The 24557-nt window shown below is 40.4% G+C and overlaps 1 non-coding gene across 1 annotated transcript; it reads right to left on the bottom strand.

Moving 5' to 3' along the window:
* Window positions 1–1016: 1016 nt before the first annotated feature.
* On the bottom strand, window positions 1017–1118 carry LOC116477583 (small nucleolar RNA U13). The gene has a single exon (XR_004250548.1). It is a non-coding gene; the product is annotated as a small nucleolar RNA U13 (small nucleolar RNA).
* Window positions 1119–24557: the final 23439 nt, after the last annotated feature.

The following is a 24557-nucleotide window of genomic DNA, read 5'->3' as shown; positions in this document are numbered from 1 at the left end:
CTCGGCCTCCCAAAGTGCTGAGATTAGAGGTGTGAGCCACCGCACCCAGCCTTCTTTTTCACTCTTAAGGTATCATTTGATAAACAGAAGTTTTAAATTTTGATAACAGCCCATTACCAATATTTTTGTTCATGATTAATGTGTTTTGTGCCCTGTTTAAGAAATATTTGCCTACTCCAAAGCCATTAACATGTTCTCCCATGTTCTAAAAGCTTCATTGTTTTACTTTTCACTTTTTCATTTACAACACATCCAAAATTGATTCTGTGTGTGGTGTGAGGTAGGGATCAAAATTGTTTTTTTTTTCCCCATATGAATATCCAATTGATTAAGCTTCATTTCTTTAAAAGGCTGTTTCCCGTTGTTCTATCATCTTACCTTTGTGATAAGGCAAATGACAACACACATTAGTCTGTTTTAGGGTTCTCTATTGTGTTCTGTTGTGCATTGGCTAACTTTGTGCCCTTTCTTCAAGCATCTTAATTACAGGAGCTTTAGAATCTATCTTAATATTTGGTAGTTTAAGACCTCCAAATTTGTTACTATTTTTCAAAATTCTCCTAGCTATTTTAATACTTTGCACTTTTACATAAATTTTGGATTCAGTTTGTCAATGTCTTCAAATTTTTTAAAAAGTTGAAAAATTTTGATTATAATGGCAATGAATTTTATATCAGTTTGGGGAAAATTAACACATTTACAATATTGATTTTTTCAATCGATAACTGTGTTGTCTTACCCCACCAGTTTCAATCTTCTTTAATTTATCTTAATCAGTCATGTTGGTTTTTTGTCTTCAGGTTTTGCACATATTTTGTGGTATTTATTTTAGGGTACTCATGTTTTGATGCTATGGAAAATTTTATAATTTTTATAATTTTAAAAATAAATTTTATAATTAAAAAAATGTTGGTTGTATATAGAAATACAATTAATTTTTGCAGTTTATTTGTACATTATTTTCAGTTTTCAAATACACAAAGTGACAGCTTTATTTTATTTATTTTTCTTTTTCATATCAGATGGGTAATGTGCCAACATCATAATAAGGTTCAAGGGAGGCACATCTCATACGAGTGTGAAAAGGCAATCATCATGCTTATGAACTACAAGATTATCCTATTTATTTATTTTCAGTTATTTTATCCTCCTCTGCCTCTTGCCCTGGACTATATAAGAACTGCAATATAATGTTGAATAAGGAAGGTGAAAACGAACATCTTTGCATCACTCCTGATATCAAAGGTAAGTCTTTCAAAATTTATCATTAAGAATGGTGTTTGCTGCAATTTTTTTGCAGTTGACCTTTATGAAGTTAAGGAAGTTTCCTTCTGTCATTAATTTGCTAAGCTTTTTATTTCTTTCTAATTTTAAACAAGAACAGACATTGAATTTTATCAAATAACTTTCCTATATCTATTGAGATAATTATGTAATTTTTTCTTCTTCATCCTTTTAATTGGTGAATTACAATCAATTACACTGATCAATTTCCAAGTAGTAAACAAACTTTGCTTTCTTAGAATAAGCCCAAATTAATTGTAATGTATTGTTCTTTTTATAAATTGCTGGATTCAATTTACTAATAATTTGTTTTGAATTTTTGCATCTATGTTTGTATACGATGGGCATTATTTGTTTCTTCAATGCATGGTAGAATCCACTGGTAAAGCCATTTGTACTTAACTTTTGCTTCAAGTGTGATATTAGGTGTAGGTTATTACAGATAGACTTTATCAGGGTGAGGAAGTTGTCTTTGATTCCCAGTTTTCTGAGAACTTTAAAAATAAGAAATGATCATTAAATTTTGTCAAATGCGTTTTCTTTATCTATTGAGAGGATTATATATTTTTTTGTTTGTTAGCATGGTGAATTATATTAATTTTTGAATATTACACCAACCTAAAGTTCCTGGTCATGAAGTATTATCCTTTTTATATATTATTGTATTAGATTTGCCTAAGATGTCTGCTATTATTTGTGAGTATTTTTGTTATTCCATTTTATTACTTTTGTTGACTTATTGTTATAACTTTTTGTTTTGTCATTTTAGTGTTTTCTTAAGGATTTATAGTATACATTTCTAACTTATTGCAGTCTAACTGAAGGTGAGGAGAGAGTCATACGAAAGATAGAAAAACTTCAAAAATCTGCAGAGGGTCTTCTTTAAATATTCATCTGGATACTACTAAGAGTATACATTTGAGGAAATTACCTGAGGCCAGGGAAAGAAATACCTGAAAAGATTAGATGGGGCAATCTACGGCTCTCATACTTGACTGATGTGGTGCCTATTCCCACTATACAAAGTGGAAACCATAATTCATGGAGCATCAGGGACAGAATCCAGAAGTGTTTTGCCTTGGTAGTGGAGAACATTCACCCTAGAATAAATGCTGCTCTAGTCGTATCCAATAAAGCTGAAAAGCAAGCTTCAAAAAGGTCAACCTGTTTTCAAATATTTTAACTGCATCTCAGAAAAAAATCTAAGGAATACTTATAGGAATACAAAAATATCCAGCACCTAACAGGATAAAATTTATAATGCTTGGCATCCCATAAAAAAACAACTATGTAAAGTAGCATTAAAATTTTACCCATAATGGGGAGAAAAATCAATAAAAATTGATCCAGATGGTAGAATTAGTACAAAAGGGTATAATAACATTTGTTATAACTATATTCCATATGTTCAAAAAGCTAAAAGAAATGTTATGCTATGTAAAGTAGAGGCATAAAAGATATAACAATAGACTCACTTTGAACTTCAAGAGATGAAAACTGCAATGTTTGAGATAAAAAATACACTGAATAAAATTATGGTAGCTTAGACATTGTACAAGAAAATATTAGGAAACCTGAAGACATAGCAATAGTTTCTGCCATTGCTATGAAATTATTTAGTTTTCCTTGCTGCAAATTTTGCATTTTACATTTTGAGGCCATGTTATCAGGTGGATACACAGGTAAATAAAATACAGAAATACAATAAGACTAAAAAAATAAAAAGAGAGAATTAGTGAGCTGTGGTATGAGTGAACCCTAACTGCCCTGTTCTCCTCTGACTCTTGATCTATACTCTCAATTCAGAGATCACTGGACTCCACCTGCTTTCCCCTCCTTGCACCACAGCCTGGAAACTCTCTTTAGGCAATGAGCCAGGGGCAGCTGTAGAGTTCACTTACCTCCTTTATTTCCCATCTCTCAGAAATCACTGTTCTTTGTTGCTTAATGTCCAAAGTTTTAAGAAACATTGTTTCATAAACAAGAAAGTAAAATTTTCTTAAAATTCTTAGTTATTTTCAGTAGGAGGGTATATCTGGTACTGGTTACTCTACCTTGGCTCCAAGTGGGTGTGAGGTATAGTATTTTTATATATTTTAATTAGTTTAGGTTTATTAAGTATATTTTTCAAATCTTCTATATCCTTTGTGTTATTTTTATGTGGTTATTCTACCAGTTACTGGGAAAAATATATGAAATTATTTTTCCTTGCTCCAAATTTTGCATTTTACATTTTAAGGCCATGTTATGAGGTGGATAGACACAGATAAAATTTTTATATCTTCCCAGTGGATTGATCGTTTTCTTATTATAAAATGTGTGATATATGTTTTTATATTGTTTTTGTTATTGTAAAACATATTTCATTTTCTCTGTCAACTATTCTTGCCTCAAAGTCTACTCTATCTAAACACAGTATAGCCATACTATCTTTTTTTGGTTAGTGTTTGCATACTATATTTTTTTCCATTCTTTTCCTTTCATCCTTTCTGTGGTCTATATTTAAGGTACATCACTTGTAAGCAGCCTGTAGTTGTTTATTTTCATCATAGTTATTGAAAAGCAATATGAATATTTCTATGTTCCTGCATGGTTAGAGCTTTTGGAACAAAGAAAATTGACATGCTATAGCAATGGAGCATTTCTCTTTTCCCCAGACACATTTGCTCCTCACATTCTAAGGATGATAGACCTGGAGCCACTTTTTTCCTTTGTAATGGAGCCATCTGCTCCTATTCAAAGGATAGGTAAACTCATCGAGAGCCAAATACTTGCACTTCAGAGTAGAGACTTTTTCCTTTCTCTTCCGCGAGAAAATTTGTTTGCATTAGAAAAACAAGGCTCCTCTCCCTCTCTTAGAAGAGGACAGGGAAGGCAGCTGTATCTGTTTCTATGTAAATGTCCATACTTATGATTTTGAGACTTCTCTCCTGTAAAGCCAGAAACCAGAAACCATACCGCCGCCCCATCACCCCACTCCCTGCCTTGCATGCACAGGCCTAACCATCTGGGTCTCATTGCCCGACACCTCAGCGGGAGAATTGGACATGGAAAACTGCTGTAGTTATTGCTGTGAGTAATAATAGTCTTCACCAATTCAGAAACTTTGTGTTTGTCTTCAGGATAATATAAATATATATAGACATTAAGATCTTATCAATGGTCTTACAATTTTTGTTTCCAAGGTAAGAAGGATTTAGTGTATTTATTCTTTTATGTAATTACTAACATTTTGTGGCTTAAGTGCTGTTTCTATTTGTATCTTCCAGATGCTCCTTTTGTTCTCCTTTCTTTTCTTCTTTTGAGTTAATCGAGTGTTTTTTTTTTTTTTTTTTTTTTTTTTTGATAGAGTCTCGCTCTATTGCCCAGGCTGGAGTGCAGTGGTGTGATCTCAACTTACTGCAACCTCTGCCTCCTGGGTTCAAGCGATTCTCCTGCCTCAGCCTTTGAAGTAGCTGGGATTACAGGTGCCCATCACCATGCCCAGCTCCAGTTAATCAAGTACGTTTTCTTCTTTTTTTCTTTTTCTTTCCTTCTCTCCCTCCTTCCTTCTCTCCTTCCCTCCCTCCCTCTCGCTCTCCCTCTCTCTCTCTGTCTCTCTTTCTTTCTTCCTTCCTTCTTTTTTTTTTCTTCAGTCTCGCTTTGTTGCCCAGGCTCGAGTGCAGTGGTACTCACTCTTCACTCCTCTCACTTCAACCTCATGAGTAGCTGGCACCATGGACGTGTACCACCACATCTGGGAAATTTTTGTATTTTTTGTAGAGAGGGGGTTTTGCCGTGTTATTCAGGCTGCTCTCGAATTCCTGAGCTCAAGCAATTCACTCACATTGGCCAGCCAAAGCACTGGGGTTACAGGTGTGAGCCACCATGCCTAGCTTTGTTTTCTTATTTCCATGATTGTGTTAGTTATATAGTTTTTTTGCTATCCTTTTAGTGGTTATTCCTGAGATTACACATGCATCTTTGATAAATGATAATAAATGGACAATTATTACTTTGATCACTTTTATCATTTCTACTGATAAGTTATCTGTGTATTATTGTTACTCATTTGAAAATAATGTGGGTTTTTCTCTGGCTGCCTTAAGCGTTTCTCTTGGTTTTGGATTTTTGGCAGTTTGGTTATGGTATGCTTGAATATACATTTATCCTGCTTAGGGCTGTCTGAAAATCTGTAGCTTGATGTCACTTGTCAGTCTTAGAAAATTCTCAGCCAGTAATTTTCAAATATTGTTTGTGCCACATTTTTTTCTCTCCTTTTCCTCTGGGACTCTAAATATATTAGATCTTTTCATCGTCCCATATGTTTCTTACACTCTTTTCTATATTTCCATCTCTTAAAAATATTCTCTCTTGTTATAATCTGGGTATTGTCTTCTAATCTATCATTCCAACCTCTTCCTTCTTTCAGTGGTGTTTAATCTCTTGTTAAATACGACTTACTAATTTTAGTTATATATTTTTAGTTTTAGAATTGTAATTTGGTTCTTTTTATAGATCTCAAGCTGGTTTTTTTGCTGAAATTTCCCATTTTTGATCTATTTCCTTATATTTATCAGTTATTTTAAAATCTGTGTCTGAAAACACCAATATTTGGTTCAGCTGTGAATCTGTTTCTATAATCTGTTTTTTATTTTGGTTCTTAGTTATTTCATTTTATGTCCTAGAATGTCTAGTTAGTTCTTATTAAATATCACCCATTGTTATGAAAAATTGTAGTCTCTGGATGATGTTGTCTTTTTCCAGTTAAGGTTTACTTAGTCAATTAGGGTAGGGGCAGGTCACCTGTATCTGAAGCTCGGTTCTATTCTCTGTGAAGGTTCATAAATTCCCTACTTGCTTTTATTCTTTGGCTTTAGTACTTCATGTGTCCCAAATTAAAGCCTGAAATGTTTAGCAGATCTCCTCCTTGGTGGTCTTCAAGTCTCCCTATCCCTATAAGAGTGCTAAAACACTCTTTAAAAATTTTCCAGCCTAATAGGCACTTTTTGGTTAGGTTTCTCAGCCCCTCAGTTGCTGATTACAGATCACAAATGGCTTGAGAGAAATTGGCATTGAATATTGGGTTCACTTATTTGATCTCTTCTCTCCAGGATCTCATCTCCTCATGTCCTTGATGCCTTGGTAGCTTTGAACTTCTATTTGTCTCCTCAGCCACATGAGACTGTCTAAAACTCTGCTTGGCCTTACAGCATCTTAGCTCCTGTCTGATGCTTATCTTTTCAGTCTGAGCTGCTATATCTAATTCAGTGAATACACGAAGGGAAGAGCAATCATGAATGGAGGGCACTTCTCAATTCATTTCTCTTCTTTTTGGAAATTTGGCTCATATGTCCTGGCTGCTTTGGTAGATCTTCAATAATTGTAAAAACTTTTTTTTTTGGCTGGGCACAGTGGCTCACGCCTATAATCCCAGCACTTTGGGAGACCAAGGTGGATGGATCATGAGGTCAGGAGATTGAGACCATCCTGGCCAACATGGTGAAACCAAATCTCTATTAAAAATACAAAAATTAGCCAGGCATGGTGGCACACGCCTGTAGTCTCAGCCACTTGGGAGGCTGAGGCAAGAGAATCACTTGAACCCAGGAGGTGGAGGACGCAGTGAGCCAAGATCACCACTGCACTCCAGCCAGGCAACAAAGCGAGCATGAGAATCTGTCTGATACAAGCCAGTCTATCACAGACAAGAAAGGAAATCTTGTAACCTGCTTTTATGAAGGAGTTTGTGACTTTGTGTTAGACCTGGAGATTAAGGAGAAAAAGAATAAAAAAAAAACATGAGGGAGAAGCGTTAAGAAAAGATTAAGTTGCTTGACATCCAAGAGGCTTGGCATTGCTGCAGTCTACCTTGTTCCTCAGATTAGTAATTACATTTTGGTCTTGCCACTGGGTTGGAAGGAACCTGGAAGGTGTTTTCAGATATCAGAAGGACTCTACTGTGGCTTTGGCAATAATGGAGGAAGGGTACAAGGGAACAAGGGCCGATGGTATAAATAGAAACTGAAACAAATTTTGGCTTGATCAAAAGGAAGTATTTTTAACAAAGATGGGTTAGAATGGGGATCAATATGAAATAATGCATTTCTTATTCATAAGGCATTCAAAGATTGGCTACCTGGGGTGAAGCCAATTGGCCAATAGCTCTATGGCTATTCAGAATTTAGACAGCAATTGTAAGGGTCCCATACCTGAGAGAACATGAGGGGTCTTAAGGCCAGACACTCAAATGCCAAGTGCAAGGCAAAACAGCACTAAGCTTTGAATCAGAGAGACTTAGAGTTTGATTTTGGCTTTTCCGTGGGCAAGTAGCCTAACTTTTCTGAGCCTTAAATAGAGGAGATTAGAATATTGAATGTGGGATGGACTAGATGGCTTAGTATATACTTGATCACAGTAGGTTAGGAGCTCAATAAATATTTTCTTTTCTTTTCCTTTTTAAGAGACAGGGTCTTTCTTTGTCACCCAGTCTGGAGTGCAGTGGCACGATCATAGCTTACTGCAGCCTGGAACTCCTGGGCTCAAGTGATCCTCCCATCTCAGTCTTCCAAAGTGCTGGGATTATGGGCATCAGCCACCACGCCTGGCAGGAGCTCAATAAATGTTGAGCAAACATGTGATCTACGGAGTCCCATCTAATGCCAGGATTCCATTATTTTGTAAGTGAGGAAGCCAGTGTAGTGTGGTGGTGTGGTATAAAGCACACAGGGCTGGGATGCTATGTTTCCAGAGTAGATTAGGAGGAGGAACAGAGAATATCATCTTTTCCATTTCCTCCTCTCACAATCCCATGCTTCAGCCAACTCTACGCGTCCTTATTAAACTTACATGTTAAGCTGAGCTCCAACACAGAGCATAAGAGCCTAGAAGAAGTGGGGATGAATGAAGACAACAGGAGTTTTTTCTATAGTTGTGGGTATCCCTGTTTCATGTCCTCTAAGGGGCTGCAGATGTGGTTTTGCAGAGCCTGGCATCTTGCCCTGCTGAGGCAGTCCCAGCCTGCCCTGGGAAAGGTGCCAGCTAGGAGGTCATGTCCTGGCCTGTCCCTGCCTCCCCCCTCTCTGCGGCATTTCCTCAGCCTGGGCTGGTGCTCCCTCTCCCGCCATCACTGCAGACTGAAACAGACTAATCAGTGCCCCTCACCTGGGGAGCTCAAGGCGGGCACCCTTCCCCCATTCCCATCCCCAAGCAGTGCTAAGAGTACTGCTCCCACCAGCTGAATCCTGCAAATGGTGCTACTAAATATTTCATTCGGGCTTAACAACTCAATCTGCCTGCCATTATCCTGAGGGCCCCCACAGCCCCCAGCCCCTTTCTGATTAACAAAGTAGCCGGCCGGGAAGATCTGCCGAAGCCATCATTGAAGGCTGTGTTAGCTGCTGCTCAGGGCGGGCTTGGGCAGAGGCGCAGCATTAAGCAGGAAGCATCGATTGCCGCATTAGCTGGCTTTTTACATTCCCAGGCAGACAATGCAAGTAACTTCAATTATCTTCAAAGCAACTGAAGGGAAGGAAATTGGTCTTAGATGTGGTAAATAGACTCCACAAAGTTCGCTGAAGCATGCAAAGATGTGCACACCAGAGACAGAGAGGCCTATCTGCCAGTCCTGCTCCATGGCTGTTCAGAATTCAGACAGCCATTGCAGAGGTCCCATGCCTAAGAGAACATGAGGGGTCTGAAGGCCAGGCTCTCAAATGCCAAGGACAGTGCAAAACACCACTAAGCTTGGAATCAGAGAGACTTAGATTTTGATTTTGGCTCTACTGATGTGTGACCTTGGGCAAGTAGCCTAACCTCTCTGAACCTCATTTTCCTTATTAGTGATATGGGACTAGTAATATCTACCTTAGAAAGGAGCAATCCTGATTTCAGCGCTCTGTCCTCTTAGACTGGGCCCTGCTTTATGTCCTCAAGCATCTTGTGCTGATCTCTGTCCCAGGGCATAGCACACTGTTGTGGTTGTTGGTTTTCACATCTGTTCTTCCTATTGGACTAGCAGTTGTTCGTTCCTTTTTTAGGGAGAGGCCACGGCCCCATGAAGGAGCTGGTAAAAGCCATGGACCTTCTCCCTGTAAACAAGCATATAAAGATATAATTTGCCTATAGTTTCCAGGAACTCATAGGAGCTGGGCTAGAATCCCTGTGTTAGTGTTCACGCAGTGCATGGCACATACGTCACAATCAGAATATGCCTGTTGGCTGCTTGCATAACTTCAAAGATGCTTTCTTGCTCTATAATTTTGGAATTCAATTCTATCCCAAAAAGAATTTGGTGAGCACTTACTGTGTAGAGAGTCCTCGACCGGGTCCTGTGGAGAATATGAGAACATGGGTCCTGCCCACGTGATGGAAAATGAGACACAGACACATATAGGACATGTTTGTCAGTGACTCAAGGGGTTAAGATTCAGCCATTTGAAAGCTCCCTTACATGAAACAATTCCTGAGAAAGGATTTCATCACTTTCCCTTCCAGCCCTGATCTTGAAGATCCTAGAGGGTAGGCTGTTGGGACTGATTGTGGGAGACAAGGCAAGAGTGTGTTTGGGACAGAGGTGTGTGGTAGGTATGGTAGGTGGGAAAAAGAGTGCAGTGTGATGAGAAGGCCATTAGCACATGTGGTCCAGAAGCACTGGCACCATCCTTGGTGCTAGGGCAGAGAGTTGAGGGCCCAGCAGCCAGCACCTGCTTGCCTTTGTCCGGTACCCCCTGCTGAGTTAATCTATTCAGCAAGGACATCATTATGCACAGGCAATTTACATAACTCTACCAAGCCTCTGATTGCAGGGTGCACAAGTGCCTGTTGGGGAAAGCTGCCAAGAGAGCATCCCTTTGTCCTTTTCAGACCATGGAGGGGGTGTGGCTTGGGGGGCTGGGCCCAGAATCCAGGATCTAGCAGAGCTGGCCAGGCCCCTTAGAGCCAGCTCTCCCAGGTGGAATCTGTGAGAGTGAATTGGGACTCCCCACAGGCTTGTTTCAGGGGAGTTAGCCTATTCCCACCCCATAGCCTGGTGCATCTTCTCTGCCCTTAACGACTTAATTTTAAAAAGATAAAACTCCTTGCCGATATTCTTAAGGAGTTAAATAAGTACCAGCAATGGCCCCTGTTGGGGCTGTTTGGATTCGAAAAGAAAACACTGAGATGTAAAGATATCAATATTTAATTGTCTCTTGAAGCTTGCATTTTTCAAGCAAGCAGCAGGGAGCTGAGAGTCCCTTTTAAATGTGTGTGTGTGTGTGTGTGCGCGCGCGTGCATGCACTCACATACACATGTGCATATGCATGCATGCATGTGTGTGTGTGTGTTTAATTGAGGAGAAAGCTTCAGGAGCTTTGTGCATGTTCACTGCTCTTTTCCTATTTAATTTTGCTCCCCACCACCTCCAGAGATAATAACAGAGGATGAATTCTGCTTTTGATTAATTCAACAAACAGGTACAGAACACCTGTGTGGATCCTCCTCACCCTTAAGGCATTTGCAGTCCAGTAGGGGGTTATTTTCTTTACACAAATTGCCATGCTACCCATTAGACAGACTGGAATAAATTCTACAAAGGTAGAAGAAGTTTGTAGAACTGCATCATAGAGTGGCTGATATGCCCTCAGAAGCTGGGTTGCTGGAGAGGCTCGCTCAGCCAGAGCCCATCTCTCCCATGTGCCTCGCGTAGTTCCTGGAACATGACAGATGCTCAATAAATCTGTGTTGAATGGTTGTTGGATTTCTTAAGCATTCCCTCTAGCTTTGTGGTCATTTCTGCCCATACCGTCTCCCCCAAGTGCTTGGCAGTTTCCCAGGAAAAGATACATACATTCCAGGGGAAGAAAACAGACCCAAGTAGTTAATGGGGCCCTGAGAAAGGCTGAAAGGGCTACAAGGGGCTGAGCCCAGAGAGGAGTCATTTGCCCTGCTTCACACAGCACTATTAATGGGATTCCGGTTAACCCTGGGAGGAGGCTCTTGGTCTGTTGATGAGGGGAGTTTGTGAAATGCCCACCCTGGGAGCCTTTCAGGGAAAGAGATACATGAGATTCACAGGGGCAAGGACAAGAGGACCTCCTCATTCCCTTCCAATATGGAGCCATTCTCTAAGCCCCTGTCTTAGTTTGTTTGTGCTGCTGTAACAAAATACCACTGACTGGGTAATTTATACATAATAGAAATTTATTTCTCACAGTGCCAGAGGCTGGAAAATTCAAGATCAAAGCACTAGTAGGTTTGGTGTCTAGTGAGGGCCCCATCTCTCTGCTTCCAAGATGATGGATTGTGGCTGCATCCTCCAGAGGGGACAAACACTGTGTCCTCACATGGCTAAAGGGATGGAAAAGGGGTGAACCCACCCCCTCCAGCCCTTTTATAAGTAAGGGCTTTCATACCATCCTTGAGTGCTCTGCCCTCATGACTTAATTGCCTCCTAAAGGCCCCACCTCTTGATACTGTCACATTGGTGAGTAAGTTTCAACACATAAATTTCGGGGGACATTCAGATGATAGCAGCCCTCAGCTTATAGGCACTGGAAAAGGCCTTGGAGAGAGGCCTTCCAATTGGATAGAATTTGCATGTGGTATCAGTGGAGAATAAAGTGATGTGAGTAATAAAAACAGAAAAACTTAACAATTGGCCAGCCATAACTTTACTGAGTTGGGTTGCTGATCAGTTTTTTTCTCTTGGAGGATTCCAGAGACCCCAGGGAGACTCCAGTCAGCCCTCAGTTAGAAGAAAAGAGTATAGTACCACCTTGTAGCTGAGTGTGGATTGCATATATGAGATAATATAAAGTAAAATATCAAGTAAAAAGCAATCTGGATGCACCCTCCCCTCACCCTCTGGGCAGAAATCTCCTCTCATGCCCAGAAGAAGGAAGCAACTAGAGTTTTGGAGAAAGCAAGAGGCTCTCAGAGAATCTCTGACTCCTTTAGCTGTGAGGATTGAGAATCACCCATCTCCAGGGAGCACCACATGTAATATGAGGAGAGCAAGTCCTGCAGCTGGGCTCCAAAAGGCTGTAATCACATAGGGCTGAACAGGGCTCCCTGGAGTTGGGCGGCATGGAGGCCCTGGGCGTAGGGTTGAAGGACTGGCCAAGAAGCCATTAAAACCATTCCACGTGCTTTAGGGCAAATCAGCACCCAGACCATTCCTGTCTCTAACCACCAAGATTTTACAGCTTTCCTCAATGGCTTTGATGCTTCGTCTTGCAGTGACTCCTGCTTAAATAAAGCCTGTTGCTTTAATAAATGAAAGACTCTAGTTCAATCTGCACATGGATGGGGAGTTGCCACTCAGTATCTTTATGCCAGGGCTTCTCAATTCTCAATCTCTAGTGGGTCACAAACCTCCTAGAGAATTTGTTAAAAGCTATGGACCCTCTTCTTCACAGTGCACATATATACATATATGTACAATTTGGCATATAGCTTCAGGGCATTTATGGACCTCATGGAACCCACCAATAGATCCCGTTAATAACATACCTCCTTCAGGATAACATTTTTGAGATTTTAGGGCAATATAATGATGTTGAATAGCATTTCGCAGTTTGCAAATCACTTTCATAGTGCCTTCTGTTAGTTAATCTTCATAATAACCCTGTTAAGATAGGAATTATTATATTATTATCTTTATTTACAGATAAAGAAAACAAGCCTCAAAGGAATTATATCAGTTTCCCACAGCTAGTAACAGAAGAAGTAAAAATTGGAATCAGGCCCTCTGCTTGCATTCCTGTGAACTTTCACCTGGCCATGCTTGTGCCTTCTCTTTGAGTTTTTTCTTTTCTTTTTTTGAGACAGAGTCTCTGTTGCCCAGGCTGGAGTGCAGTGATGGGATCTTGACTGACTGCAACCTCCACCTCCCAGGTTCAAGTGACTCTCCTGCCTCAGCCTCCCGAGTAGCTGGGATTACAGGCATGCGCCACCAAGCCCAGCTAATTTTTTGTATTTTTAGTAGAGATGAGGTTTCACCATGTTGGCCAGGCTGGTGTAGAATTCCTGACCTCAGGTGATCCACCTGTCTCGGCCTCTCAAAATGCGGGGATTGCAGGAGTGAGCCACCGCACCCGACCTCTTTGATTTTTTTTCTAACAACGGTTCCTGTGACATCTCTTCTTGGTTTGTGGGTGCATGATAGTTTGGGATCTGGGGTTCAGGAGACAGACTGGTCTTCAGGAGTCCAGGCTGTTTTCTGAGTTAGTGATTGTGGTTGATATCCCTCAAACACGTCTGTGACTCCTTGTGATGTTAGGGAGAAGCATGGCAGTCCTAGGATTCTAGGACTGGAGGTGACTCATAAGTGGGTTAGTCAATTCTACTTCCTAGACCTCCAAATCTGTAGGGAGGAAACATCTGTTCCACCTCCACACCTGCTGCATCTGAGTGGCAAATGTAGCTATACCCCTAAAGGACTTTTCAAGCTTTCTTTGAAAATAAACAGTTCTCCTTGCCTGAATTTCTTAAATCTGTGGCTTGGCAGACAGTAGTGACATTAGAACAATTTTCTCTTTAATTCTTTTCCATATACTTCCAAAGGAATTTTTATATTAATAATATCATTTGCTCAATTCAATTCTAATGAATATGGATTAATTTTCTGCATTATAGCTATTGATCTTAGGCCATTGATCTCAGTAAGGGAGAATTGCAGCTCATAAATCCCTCTGTTCTGACTGAGGGCTCCCTGGGGGCACAGATGGAGAGGTGTAAGTAGCAAGAGATGGGAAAGCTAGAGTGGGTTGGCTCTAGAGGGATGAGGCTGGGGAAATTATTGTGAGGGGTGGAGAGAGAGAAGAAGACCCTCTTGGTCACATTAGGCTCTGTCCAGGTCATCCTACTTGCTATTCTCCATCCATGCCCCAGGATTTCCCATCCCTTTGCTTAGTCTGTGCTTCCCTTCCTATGCCTATAGCCCTTCCTCTTCCTGTCTGACTTGTTCAAACCCTACCTGCATTTCCAAACCCAGATCAAATGCCATGCTTTCATGAAGCTTTTTTTGGTTCTCTCCCCCATCTATTGCTAATCGGAATTTCTCATTTTTTTTTTTATATTCCTCTAGTGCTTTATCTCTTAGGACGCTTAACACTTTCTGCTATGTCCACATCTTTTTTTTTCTTTTCTTTTCTTTTTTGAAATGGAGACTTGCTTTGTTGCCCAGGCTGGAGTTCAATGATGTGATCTTGGCTCACTGCAACCTCTGCCTCCTGGGTTCAAGTGATTCTCGTGCCTCAGCCTCCCAAGTACCTGGGATTACAGGTGTGTACAACCAAACCCAGCTAATTTTTGTATTTTTACTAGACACAGGGTTTCACCATGTTTGCCAGGCTGGTCTTGAACTCCCAACCTCAAGTGATTTGCATGCCTCAGCCTCCCAAATTGCTGGGATTACAGGCATGAGCCACTGTGCCTAGCCTATGTCCACACCTTAATTTCTGACTATAAATCTCATGAGGGCAAGCATACTGCCTATCTCTTTTAATACTATGAGCCCAACATCTAGCACAGACAGACTCATTGAAATACTTGTTTAATGGATGAAGAGTTTGGGACATAGGGATCAGGAAGTAAACTCTCCCTTCTGTTCCATAATTAGCTTTTCTTAAGTTTCACCATTCCCTGTTAAGTAATGAAGTGGTGTAGATTAATGAAAAGATTGTTCTATGAGACATTCTCATTCCCATTAGATTTGCAGTATCAAGTTGCCAGTCAAGTTGCTCTCAAATGAAGAGAACATATCCTTCTGCTAAAAAGAGAAGGGTCTGAACAGTGTTTGCCCTCTGTCCATTTTGCTCTGTAGTTATTGAATGGATGCATTCACTTATTAATGAGAGCACACTATTCTCACTAAGGCCCATCTCCCATTTCTCCTCTTCTAAACTTCTTTCTTTCCTACCAGTCTCTCTCTTATAGCCTCCTCTCACATCAGCCTCTACTCTTCCCTTTCTCAATCTTCCACCTCCTTGGCCAGGTTTCTTCCATCCACTACTGGTAACTTACAAAATGCAACGGTAGTAGTGGTGATCATGATGATGGGGATGGAGGGTGTCTCTTCTGGTGGCAAAAAGGTACAAGCTTTGCCCTGAGAGTAGCACTGACAGGGTAAGGAGAGGAAGAAAGAGTTGCATAGCTTTGGGGACATATTTTCCTTAACAGGAATGTTAGAATGGGGAGGGGATATTTTGGGCTGGAAGAACGTTCCAATATGACTTCCAGTTGTAGCTCCTGAAGTACTGCTGTTTTCATGTGAGTCTCCAGCTGAAACTCTTTCTGGTAGTCTATCCTCTCAGCAGCAGAAAGTCAAACTCTTGGTGATCCATTCAAGGCCTGGCCCAACTTATGTCTCCAGCTCCATCCCTTATTACTCAACGTTGATCTAAAGAGTTGGTCCTGTCATGATTCCTAGAAGAGGTAGGTCACATAGATGCAGACACCACATGGTGTATGCGGAGCTGCAGGCTGTTCCAATGTTGCTAGAGCATAACATATGAGATGGGGAGTGCTGTACTCAGAGTTGGGTAAGATTTTGTGGAGAAGGAAGTGTGAAGGCCAGATTCAAAGGTAAGGCTTCCACTTTTGTCTCACTGCCTCATCATACAGTTCCCTTTTAAGAGACATATTTGCCAGGGTCTAATCAGGAGACAGAAACTATGCCAGGTATCATGAGCATTTTAAACATAGGGAATTCACACAAAAGACTTTTAAATAGCCAAGAATAATTGCTTACTAACTGAAAAGGCAAAAGATAACACAAGGGTATCAGGGACTTAGCAACTTCAGGAAGCAGCTACCGTCCCTAGAACTGGGGGCCACACAGAGCTGAGAGTTCAACCTTTGAGAAGGGGGAACTGCTTGGTTGGAGCTAATGTCTCTGAGCTTGCAGAAGGGGCCCCATAGAGCTGAGACTCAAACCTTCTAAGGAAGTGGTCTACAACTGATGGCTCTGAGGAGGCACAGAGAGTCCATGTAGAGTCCGTGTTGGAAAAATTTCAAACTATATTCAACTGCTGCTATGAAACAAATTGCCATCACCGGGCAAATAAGTCTGACAGAAACAAGGCTCCAAGAGGAAGGACCAAATTCCCTACTCGTCTTCCAGCTCTTCAGTCTTCCTCCAGCAGCCTTGATTGACAGAGCCTCAATTGATATGGGTCAGTAGCCAAGTAGAAGTCCCAGCATCACAAAGCAGGATTTAGGAGGATGAGTTCAAATTGAAAAGAACTGTGTGACAGGTTACCCCTTTGGATACTCAATATTTATATAGTCCTTTTTTTGAACTTCTTACAACCATTAAAACCATCTTGTTCTTTTATCTGACAAGATGCAACCTTCCACTGTACAAAGAAAGACATTCTCATTCTTTCCTTCAAAATGAGGAGTTGCAATGGTTCAACAGTCATTGGATTCATTTTTGGGAGACAGTCACACTATCTACTACTAGGTTATGTTAATTCTCTCCTCAAAGGTAGTCACAGTTCCATCACCTGAATATTGATTTTCCTTCAAGAGTAAATTGCAAAGTTAATCTCTAACAATGTGTATGGTATAACATAATAAGGGAAGAAAGACAGAAAATAAAATAATACATACACACAGAAAGAAGAAATTATGTATAATGGCTACAGTCTTTGTTGATATAGCTGGTCATAAAGTGTGTGTGTGTGTGTGTGTGTGTGTGTGTGTGTGTCTGTGTCTGCCTGTCTATGCATGTGCAATCTTCCTTTTTCCACTACCTGTTTTGTGTTTTCATCATCCTCAGCCAGGACATCAGTTGGTCTGTATTTCAGTATTTCTTACTTGTTGGGATGACTCAAACCTTTATTCCTAAAGAGTCTGAATCCTTAGAGATCCTGTGTATTTTTGTTTGCAATGATTTCTATTAACTTTTAACTTCCATTAGCATGGAAGTAGTGTGGGATGCCCCGGAGAATTCCCTGAGCTCTAGGTATAGTCATTCCTGCAACCAGCTCTTGAATCAATTACCCCAACTAGTAGAGTAATCCCCTTTTCTTGTCTGTTGATTCAGTGGCACAGGAACCCAGAATGGCCAGAGAGGAGTCTCAACTTCCAATTCAATGGAATCATGGTTACTTCTCCTAGTGGGAGCTTTTCTCCTCAGGATCCAAGATCTCCAAACTAGCAGAGCTCAAAGTTGCAGTGACAGGAAGCAAAAATTCTGTGAGTTATTAAGTGTAATGGTGAGAGGAGGCACTTCCACTCTACCCTTTGATTCTAAGATCTATGTATTCTAGCTACGAAAAAAATAGCACCATATATTGGTCCCTGATTCAAAGTGTATACACTGTATGGCAGAACACCATTATTTCAGAGGGCTATCTCCTAATTGGAAGAACCACAGCTGAGAGTTAAGTAGCTTATTTCACCATTATTTTAAGCCAGTTGTTTCTGGGTGATGAGGTATATAATAAGAGTGAATTCCATGGACCTGAGCCCGTTGCCACACTTCTTTTGCTGAGAAATGAATTCCTTGATTAGAATCAATGTTGTGAGGAATAACTTGATGGTGAATAAGGCATTTTGTAATCCCACGGATGGTGGTGCTAGCAGAGGCATTACAAGCAATGACGGCAAATCTGTAACCCAGAGTACATGTCTATCCCATGTCTAACTCTCTGCCCACTTCATGATGGAGGGAGTCCAATGCAGTCAACCTGCTACCAGGTGGCTTGCTGATCCCTCTGGTAAATGGTGCCATATAGGAGGCTAGGTGCTGATCTCTGCTTTTGGGAGGTTAGGCATTTGGCAATAGGGATAGACAAGTTAGCCTTGGAGAGAGAATGTTCATGTTATTGATCCCATGAATAGCCTCTATCTATGCCATCATGGCACTTTGTACCTAGGCCCCCCGATCAAGTACTGGAGTGCCTAGGGAAAGAGTCTGACTGACATCCAAAGAATATGTTACATGTTCTCCCTGCTTAAGAGCCCCATCTGCACTGGATGCCCTTTGGTGAGCATTTATATGGCACACAAATATCCTCCTAGCTTCATAGCTGGCACAAGAGTTATGCCCAAAGGAAAGGTCACTGCATCTACAAGAACAGCTCTCCCTCAACCTTTGCTTCTAAATGCTTCTAAGACAGTGGTAGTTGGTAAAGCCAAGCACAGGCTCAAGCTCAGCAGGTGGCACCTACCCATCTGGCCCTCCTTGGGGAACTATTTCTTCTTCAGGAGCTCTACTAGCACTGTCTGACTGTATAATTAATTTTCTTGGCACTTAGCTCTGGCTGCCTTGTGTTATTCTTCTTTACTTGCAAATACATGCTTAAGGACAAGTTTAAATTAATCCTCGAGGATGGCACAGTATATACATCTTTACATCAACAGAGGCTTGCTATGTGGCTCTTACACAGTAAATACCAAGATGCAGGGGAAAGAGTTTGGTATTTAGGATAAGAAGCCCTAAGTTTGAGGTCTCTTATGTTCTTTCTCCACGTGCCCTTAGACAAGACTTCACATTCATCCCATCACCCCTAAATACAGTTTGTCCAGCAATGTGCTACTGCTTGATGTTTTTTGCCTCCACGCTTTTGCTTATGTTGAACACTCTCTTATTTTTATGAAAGAAGATGCCTTCTTTTTTCCCTTATAGAAGCTACAAGTCCCACAATGCACAGAATTCTCTTCAAGGAAGAGGCTAGTCACAATCTCTGAAAAGACTAAAAATGAGAGGTTTGTAAAGCAAACTGCTATGTCTGTTACTTCAGCTGGTCCCAAAGTTGTAATTGATAATCCTCATCTTCCTCTAGATTTATTTGCCCTCAGTGAGCATTCTGACTCATCTTGGTAGGGCCACCCTGCCTTTCATCCCTGAGGAGTCTAAGCCTTTAGTAGCCTTTTTTGGGCTGTGGTTGCTATAATGCATATTTAGTGTTACCTCTGGGCATGAAAGCACCAAGTGACATACCTGCAAACCCCTAGATACCAGACATATTTCTCCCTATTCTTATTGTGTAGCAATAACCCCAACTCCTCGTCGAAATCAGGGTGTGTTTCCCAGACTGATTGGTAGTTTTCCTTGGCCATTATATATATGGCCATATTTTTGTGGCCTATTGGTCCATTGTTATGAGTATCCCAAAGTAGTTAGATGACAGTCACAGCTTTCAGTTCAGCAAAATCTTTACTGTGCTCCCTGACACATGCATTCTGCCTCTGGGAACCCGGGCCTCTAACCTGGTTTAGTGTAGTGGTTTAATGGAGTTAAGAAGGACAAATTCCTTATGTGGGTTACAGGAAGTGATAGTAAGAGTGACCATTCCTACTTCTACCCCTGGATTCTCATTTCTGTAAATTCTAGCTATTGGGACTAGAGCACCATACATCAGCTATTATTTCAGCACATCTAATCCACCTTGGAGAATGTCATATCATAGAGTAATGACCTTTTCTGGCATCTTAGTTGGAGCTTTAGCAGGTCAGTCCACTCTTCAACTGGACTGGCTATTTTGGGGTGATAGAGTACCATGTTAGGTCAGTGTATCCCATGGTCATGGTCTTGGTCGTGAGCCTATCAGTTCACCTTTTTTTCGGTTGTAAAATGTGAGCTTTGATCCAAAGCAACATTGTATGTGATATCATGTTTATAGGTCAGACATCTGGTAAGCCCTTGGGTGGTAGCATCAGTGGAGGTATTGTAGATATTATAGGCAAGGAAGGCAAAATCATCCAGAGTGACAATTCGGTAAGGAAAAATTGGTGTAAGGGTCTGATGTAACAGAGCATCTCCAAGTGGCTGGCTGGTTTCTGGAAAAGTTGTGCCATATCAAAGTTCAGGGCAGGTCTCTAATGTTGCATGTCAGGCAGTCATCAGTGGAAATAGCTCAATCAATCACGATGAGAGAGAACCCAGGCTTTGGGGTCCATGTGTAGCTTCCATCCCTTTGATCATTGCTGCTACTCTGTTTATGGGATCATTGCATCCACACTGGTTGCCTGAGGAGATGGGCTGGCTGATTCCATAGGACAAATCTATGGTTATTGAGCACTTCTTCAGTAGTAGATGATCTCTGGTGTGTATCAGGAGGTACAAAGGTCTTCGTGCTTTATGCCTACTCCTATAGGCCTATTTGCTTATCTCTTCACCAGACCTCCTTGCTCCTAACCTTCCAATTGTGTTCCTTCCAGGTTCCTTCCAGCCAAGCCACTTGCCACTCAGGAGTCCATGTATATACATAGCTCAGGTTTCTTTTCCTTCACCTGTGGTGAATGACAAAACATAATGTTCCCTGTCTGCCCAATGGGAATATTTACCACTGGGAAAATTTTCTTTAGTCACTCTTGAGTAGGGCCTTAATACAACTACAATTTTTGGCTAATATTAACTTATTGTACTTTTTACAAACCAGACTGAGGTCTTTCTTTTTCCTTAGTTGGTCATTTGAGGTATTAAATATGAATTAGGGGAGAGGCATCTTTGAATATAGGTAGGAAACATGGAAGTCTAGCCCACCTATGAACATACCGTGACTTAATTAGAAATATATATTTGGTCTCTGTCCTCAAAGACCTGTCACAGAGCTTCCTGGCACAGAGCTTCTAAGACCCTTGGAATCTCAGAACTGATAAGACTGTCTTTGTATATGTTAATGAAATGATGGTGGCTAAAAGCCACTAGATAGCTTCAGGGTGGGGACTGGTTGCTAGAGGAATCGACCATGTGATTAAAGGGTTGGAACTTTCAGCCCCATCCCCAAACCTCTAGGGAGGGGAGAGAGGCTGGATATTGAGTTCAATCACCAAAGGCCAATTATTTAATCATCCATGTCTGCATAATGGAACCTCCATAAAAACCCTAAACAACAGGGCTTGGAGAGTTTCCAAGTGCATCGGGAGAGGACATGAAAGCTCTGTACCCCTTCCCACTAACCCTGTCCTATGTAATTCTTCATCTGTACCCTTTATAGTATTCTTTAGAATAAACCACAGTGAGTAAGGTGTTTCCCTGAGTTCTGTGAGGCATTATAGCAAATTATTGAACCTTAGGAGCAGGTTGTGGGAACCCCTGATTTGTAGCCAAGTGGGTCAGAAGTACTGAAGGTCCAGGACTAGTGATTGGCATTCTGAAGTGTGGACAGTCTTGTGGAACTGAGCCCTCAACCTGTGGGGTCTGATGTCAATTCTAAGTAGATAGCATCAGAACTGAATTGAATTCTAGGACACGCAGTTAGTGTCCAGAGAATTGAAGAATTGTTTTTCGGTGTGAAAAAAAAAAAAAAAACCCACACATTTGGTGACATAAGTGTTGTGAGCAAAGAAAAAATAACTGTTTTTGTTTTTGTTTTTCTTGTTTTTTTTTTTCCTCTAGTAATTCACTTGTGTCTTCTGGACCTGCTCTGGCTCAATCCAAAATGTGCTATGTCCATTATATTATGAATTTCTGTTGTGCCCACTCAACCTTATAGCTTGGTAGATCTGATAATGCCCAGATCCTAATGGACACCTCTGGTTACGTAGTTTCTTGATTTCACACATGTCTCCAGGGCCCAGTAGCATATCAGGGGTCTCTCCAGTTGGTTCTTACAAAAGACTCCACAAAATAACCTTGTATACTATGGATAAGTCTCTCTGCCTCTGATTTACGTGACCTGAGTGGAATGACAGCTTGTACCCTTAGCCTAGATATGCTGCAAAGCCTGTTCTTGTTGAAAGCCTTCCAAAGCACCTGATAATAGGTCAAAGCAGTATTCCCAAGTACAGTTTATATCCCAAATGCATGCCTTTTTCTTAGTGGTAGGAGATGTTAGATCTAAGAACTTGTCATTTATCTTAGAGACAATGTTTCAGCCTGTCCCAGATCACTAGAGTACTGAAAGCTTCACTTATCTGACAGAATTCTCAATCTTCATGGAATTTTTCTCTTATTTGTTGCACTGATTTTCCTTAGTAGGTTATCTAGAGCAGTAATATTCTAAGTATGGTTTGTGAGTGAAGCTGACTTATGAACTATCTGTTCCCATTCTGCAGTGAGATGAATGCAGAAATTGAAAGGTAAGCTTTTAGAAAATTTTATAGCAACTTGACATTGTGGTGACATTTAAGTTCGTGATAAGTAGATTTGTCTTACTTAACCAGGTTAGATGCATTTTGGCTGTTATTGAATTCACACAAGGAGTTCTGTGTAGTATAAGCTGTGTATTAGTCACATTATAATGTGATATTTTAAGGATAGTTTGTCAACTGTAATCTCTGTAAGTAAAACCATGAATCAACTTCTTTTATTAGAATATAATCTATGTTTAAGTATAATTTTATAAGATAAAGTATTGGGGATGAATAATGAAGAACTGAAGAATGATTTTGAAAATATAGCATCACTCATATGCTCATTGCCATACTACTTACAATAGCAAAGACATGGAATCAACCTAGGTGCCCATCAATGGTGGATTGGATAAAGAAAATGTGGTGCATATACACCATGGACTATTATGCGGCCATAAAAAAGAATGAAATCATGTCCTTTGCAGCAACATGGATTAAGCTGGAGGCTATAATCCTAACTGAATTAATGCAGGAACAGAAAAACAAATATGGCATGTTCTCACTTATAAGTGGGAGGTAAACGGTGAACCCTCATGGACATAAGCATGGGAACAGCAGACACTGTGGACTACTGGAGTGTGGAGGGGAGAGAGGGGGTCATGGATCAAAGAAACTACTTGTTGGGTACTATGCTTGCTACCTGAGTGGAATATACCCATGTAACAAGCCTGCATATGTACCCCCATATCTAAAATAAAAGTTGAAAAAAAAAAAAAAGAAAGCATCACTTGTTTCCTTTTGGATAAAAGTTGAAAATGAATACCCTGAGGTTGCTCAAAATGATTTTAAAATCTTTTCTTCCATTCCTGGCTACATGCCTCTTTAAGATTAGTTTCTCTACTATGAGGGTTATGTCATTGAAATAAATCATAGAAATGATTTAGATACACATTATTCCTTGTGAGTAAGATTATCATCAATTTAATCTAGTTTAGATAATTTTATAAGCAAGAAGCAAGCATGCTTAAAGGTATTTAATATGGGGAAAATCAATATTTTGCTCATAACTTTTTGTTTATTTGTAAATAAAGAATGACAAAAAAAGTTTGAGCCAAGCATGGTGGCTCACGCCTGTAATCCCAACAGTTTGGAAGGCACAGACTAGAGGATTTCTTGAGCACAGGAGTTCAAGACCAACGTTGACAACATAGTGAGACTTTATCTCTACAAAAAATAAAAAATTAGCTGGCATAGTGGTGCGTGCCTGTAGTCTTAGCTATGTAGGAGCCTGAACTGGGAGGATTGCTTGGGTCCAGGAAGCTGAGGCTGCAGTGAGCCATGATCATGCCACTGCAATTCAGCCTAGGCAACAGAGTGAGACCCTGTCTCAAAAAAGAAACCCAAAAAACCTTGTGAGTGTAATAGTGATTTTTAAATTAATCATCTAGTGTATACTTTCAGTGAACAAAGTGTACAGTTTTAAAATTCTTTTTTCTATATTTTTTCTTGATTATAATTTATTGAAATGTAACATATGTGTTGAATCTAGTAATTTAAAATCATTTTGTATGTCTTTATTTCATTTGTCTAGTAATTCATTTTTGTTAAAGTTTATAAAAGTGTCAGTCCATCATGAATTGAAGAATAAAACTTAGCGTTTCTAAGAATGTTTGAAAAATACTCATTTAGGGTACTTTCTACTTTAATGCACCAAGCATAATCACCAATATAGTGGGCTCCTTGATGGTCTGCAGAATGTCAAGAAGAACAAGGTCCTTATGGATGACACTATGGCAAAGAGTTGACAACATAGCTTTCGGGAAAGATTGTGCCTGTATACTGCTGTCCTTACCATGTAAATGCACACTTTCAAAATCTTTTCTACTGATGGGAACCAAGAACACATTTGCCAGATATTAGCTATATTCCCAGCTGGGTTGATCTAACCCTATATATAGATACAACACCTGACACATCAGCTACATTTGGGACTACTATTTGGTTAAGTTTAGGTAGTATATCATTATCTGTCATAATCAATCAGATTTTCTCAGGGCCAAGATAGATCAGTTGAAAATAGGCATGATGTGAATTACTCCTACACCATGTAAATTTTTGATGTTGGTAGTGACACTTAGCAATTCCCTCAGTTGCAACATTGTTTCTGATATACTATTTTGGCCAGAGGTGAGGGTAAGGAGTGTCAGGGGCTTCTACATGATTCTTTTTGCCTACCTTAAAAGTCTTACTTGACAGGCCAGGGAATCAACATATGGGTTCT

The sequence above is a fragment of the Hylobates moloch genome, unplaced genomic scaffold (assembly GCF_009828535.3).
Source record: "Hylobates moloch isolate HMO894 unplaced genomic scaffold, HMol_V3 SCAFFOLD_11, whole genome shotgun sequence".
Classification (NCBI taxonomy): Eukaryota; Metazoa; Chordata; class Mammalia; order Primates; family Hylobatidae; genus Hylobates; species Hylobates moloch.
The sequence above is the reverse complement of the archived record's forward strand: the minus strand, read 5'-3'. Positions and strand labels throughout refer to the sequence as shown.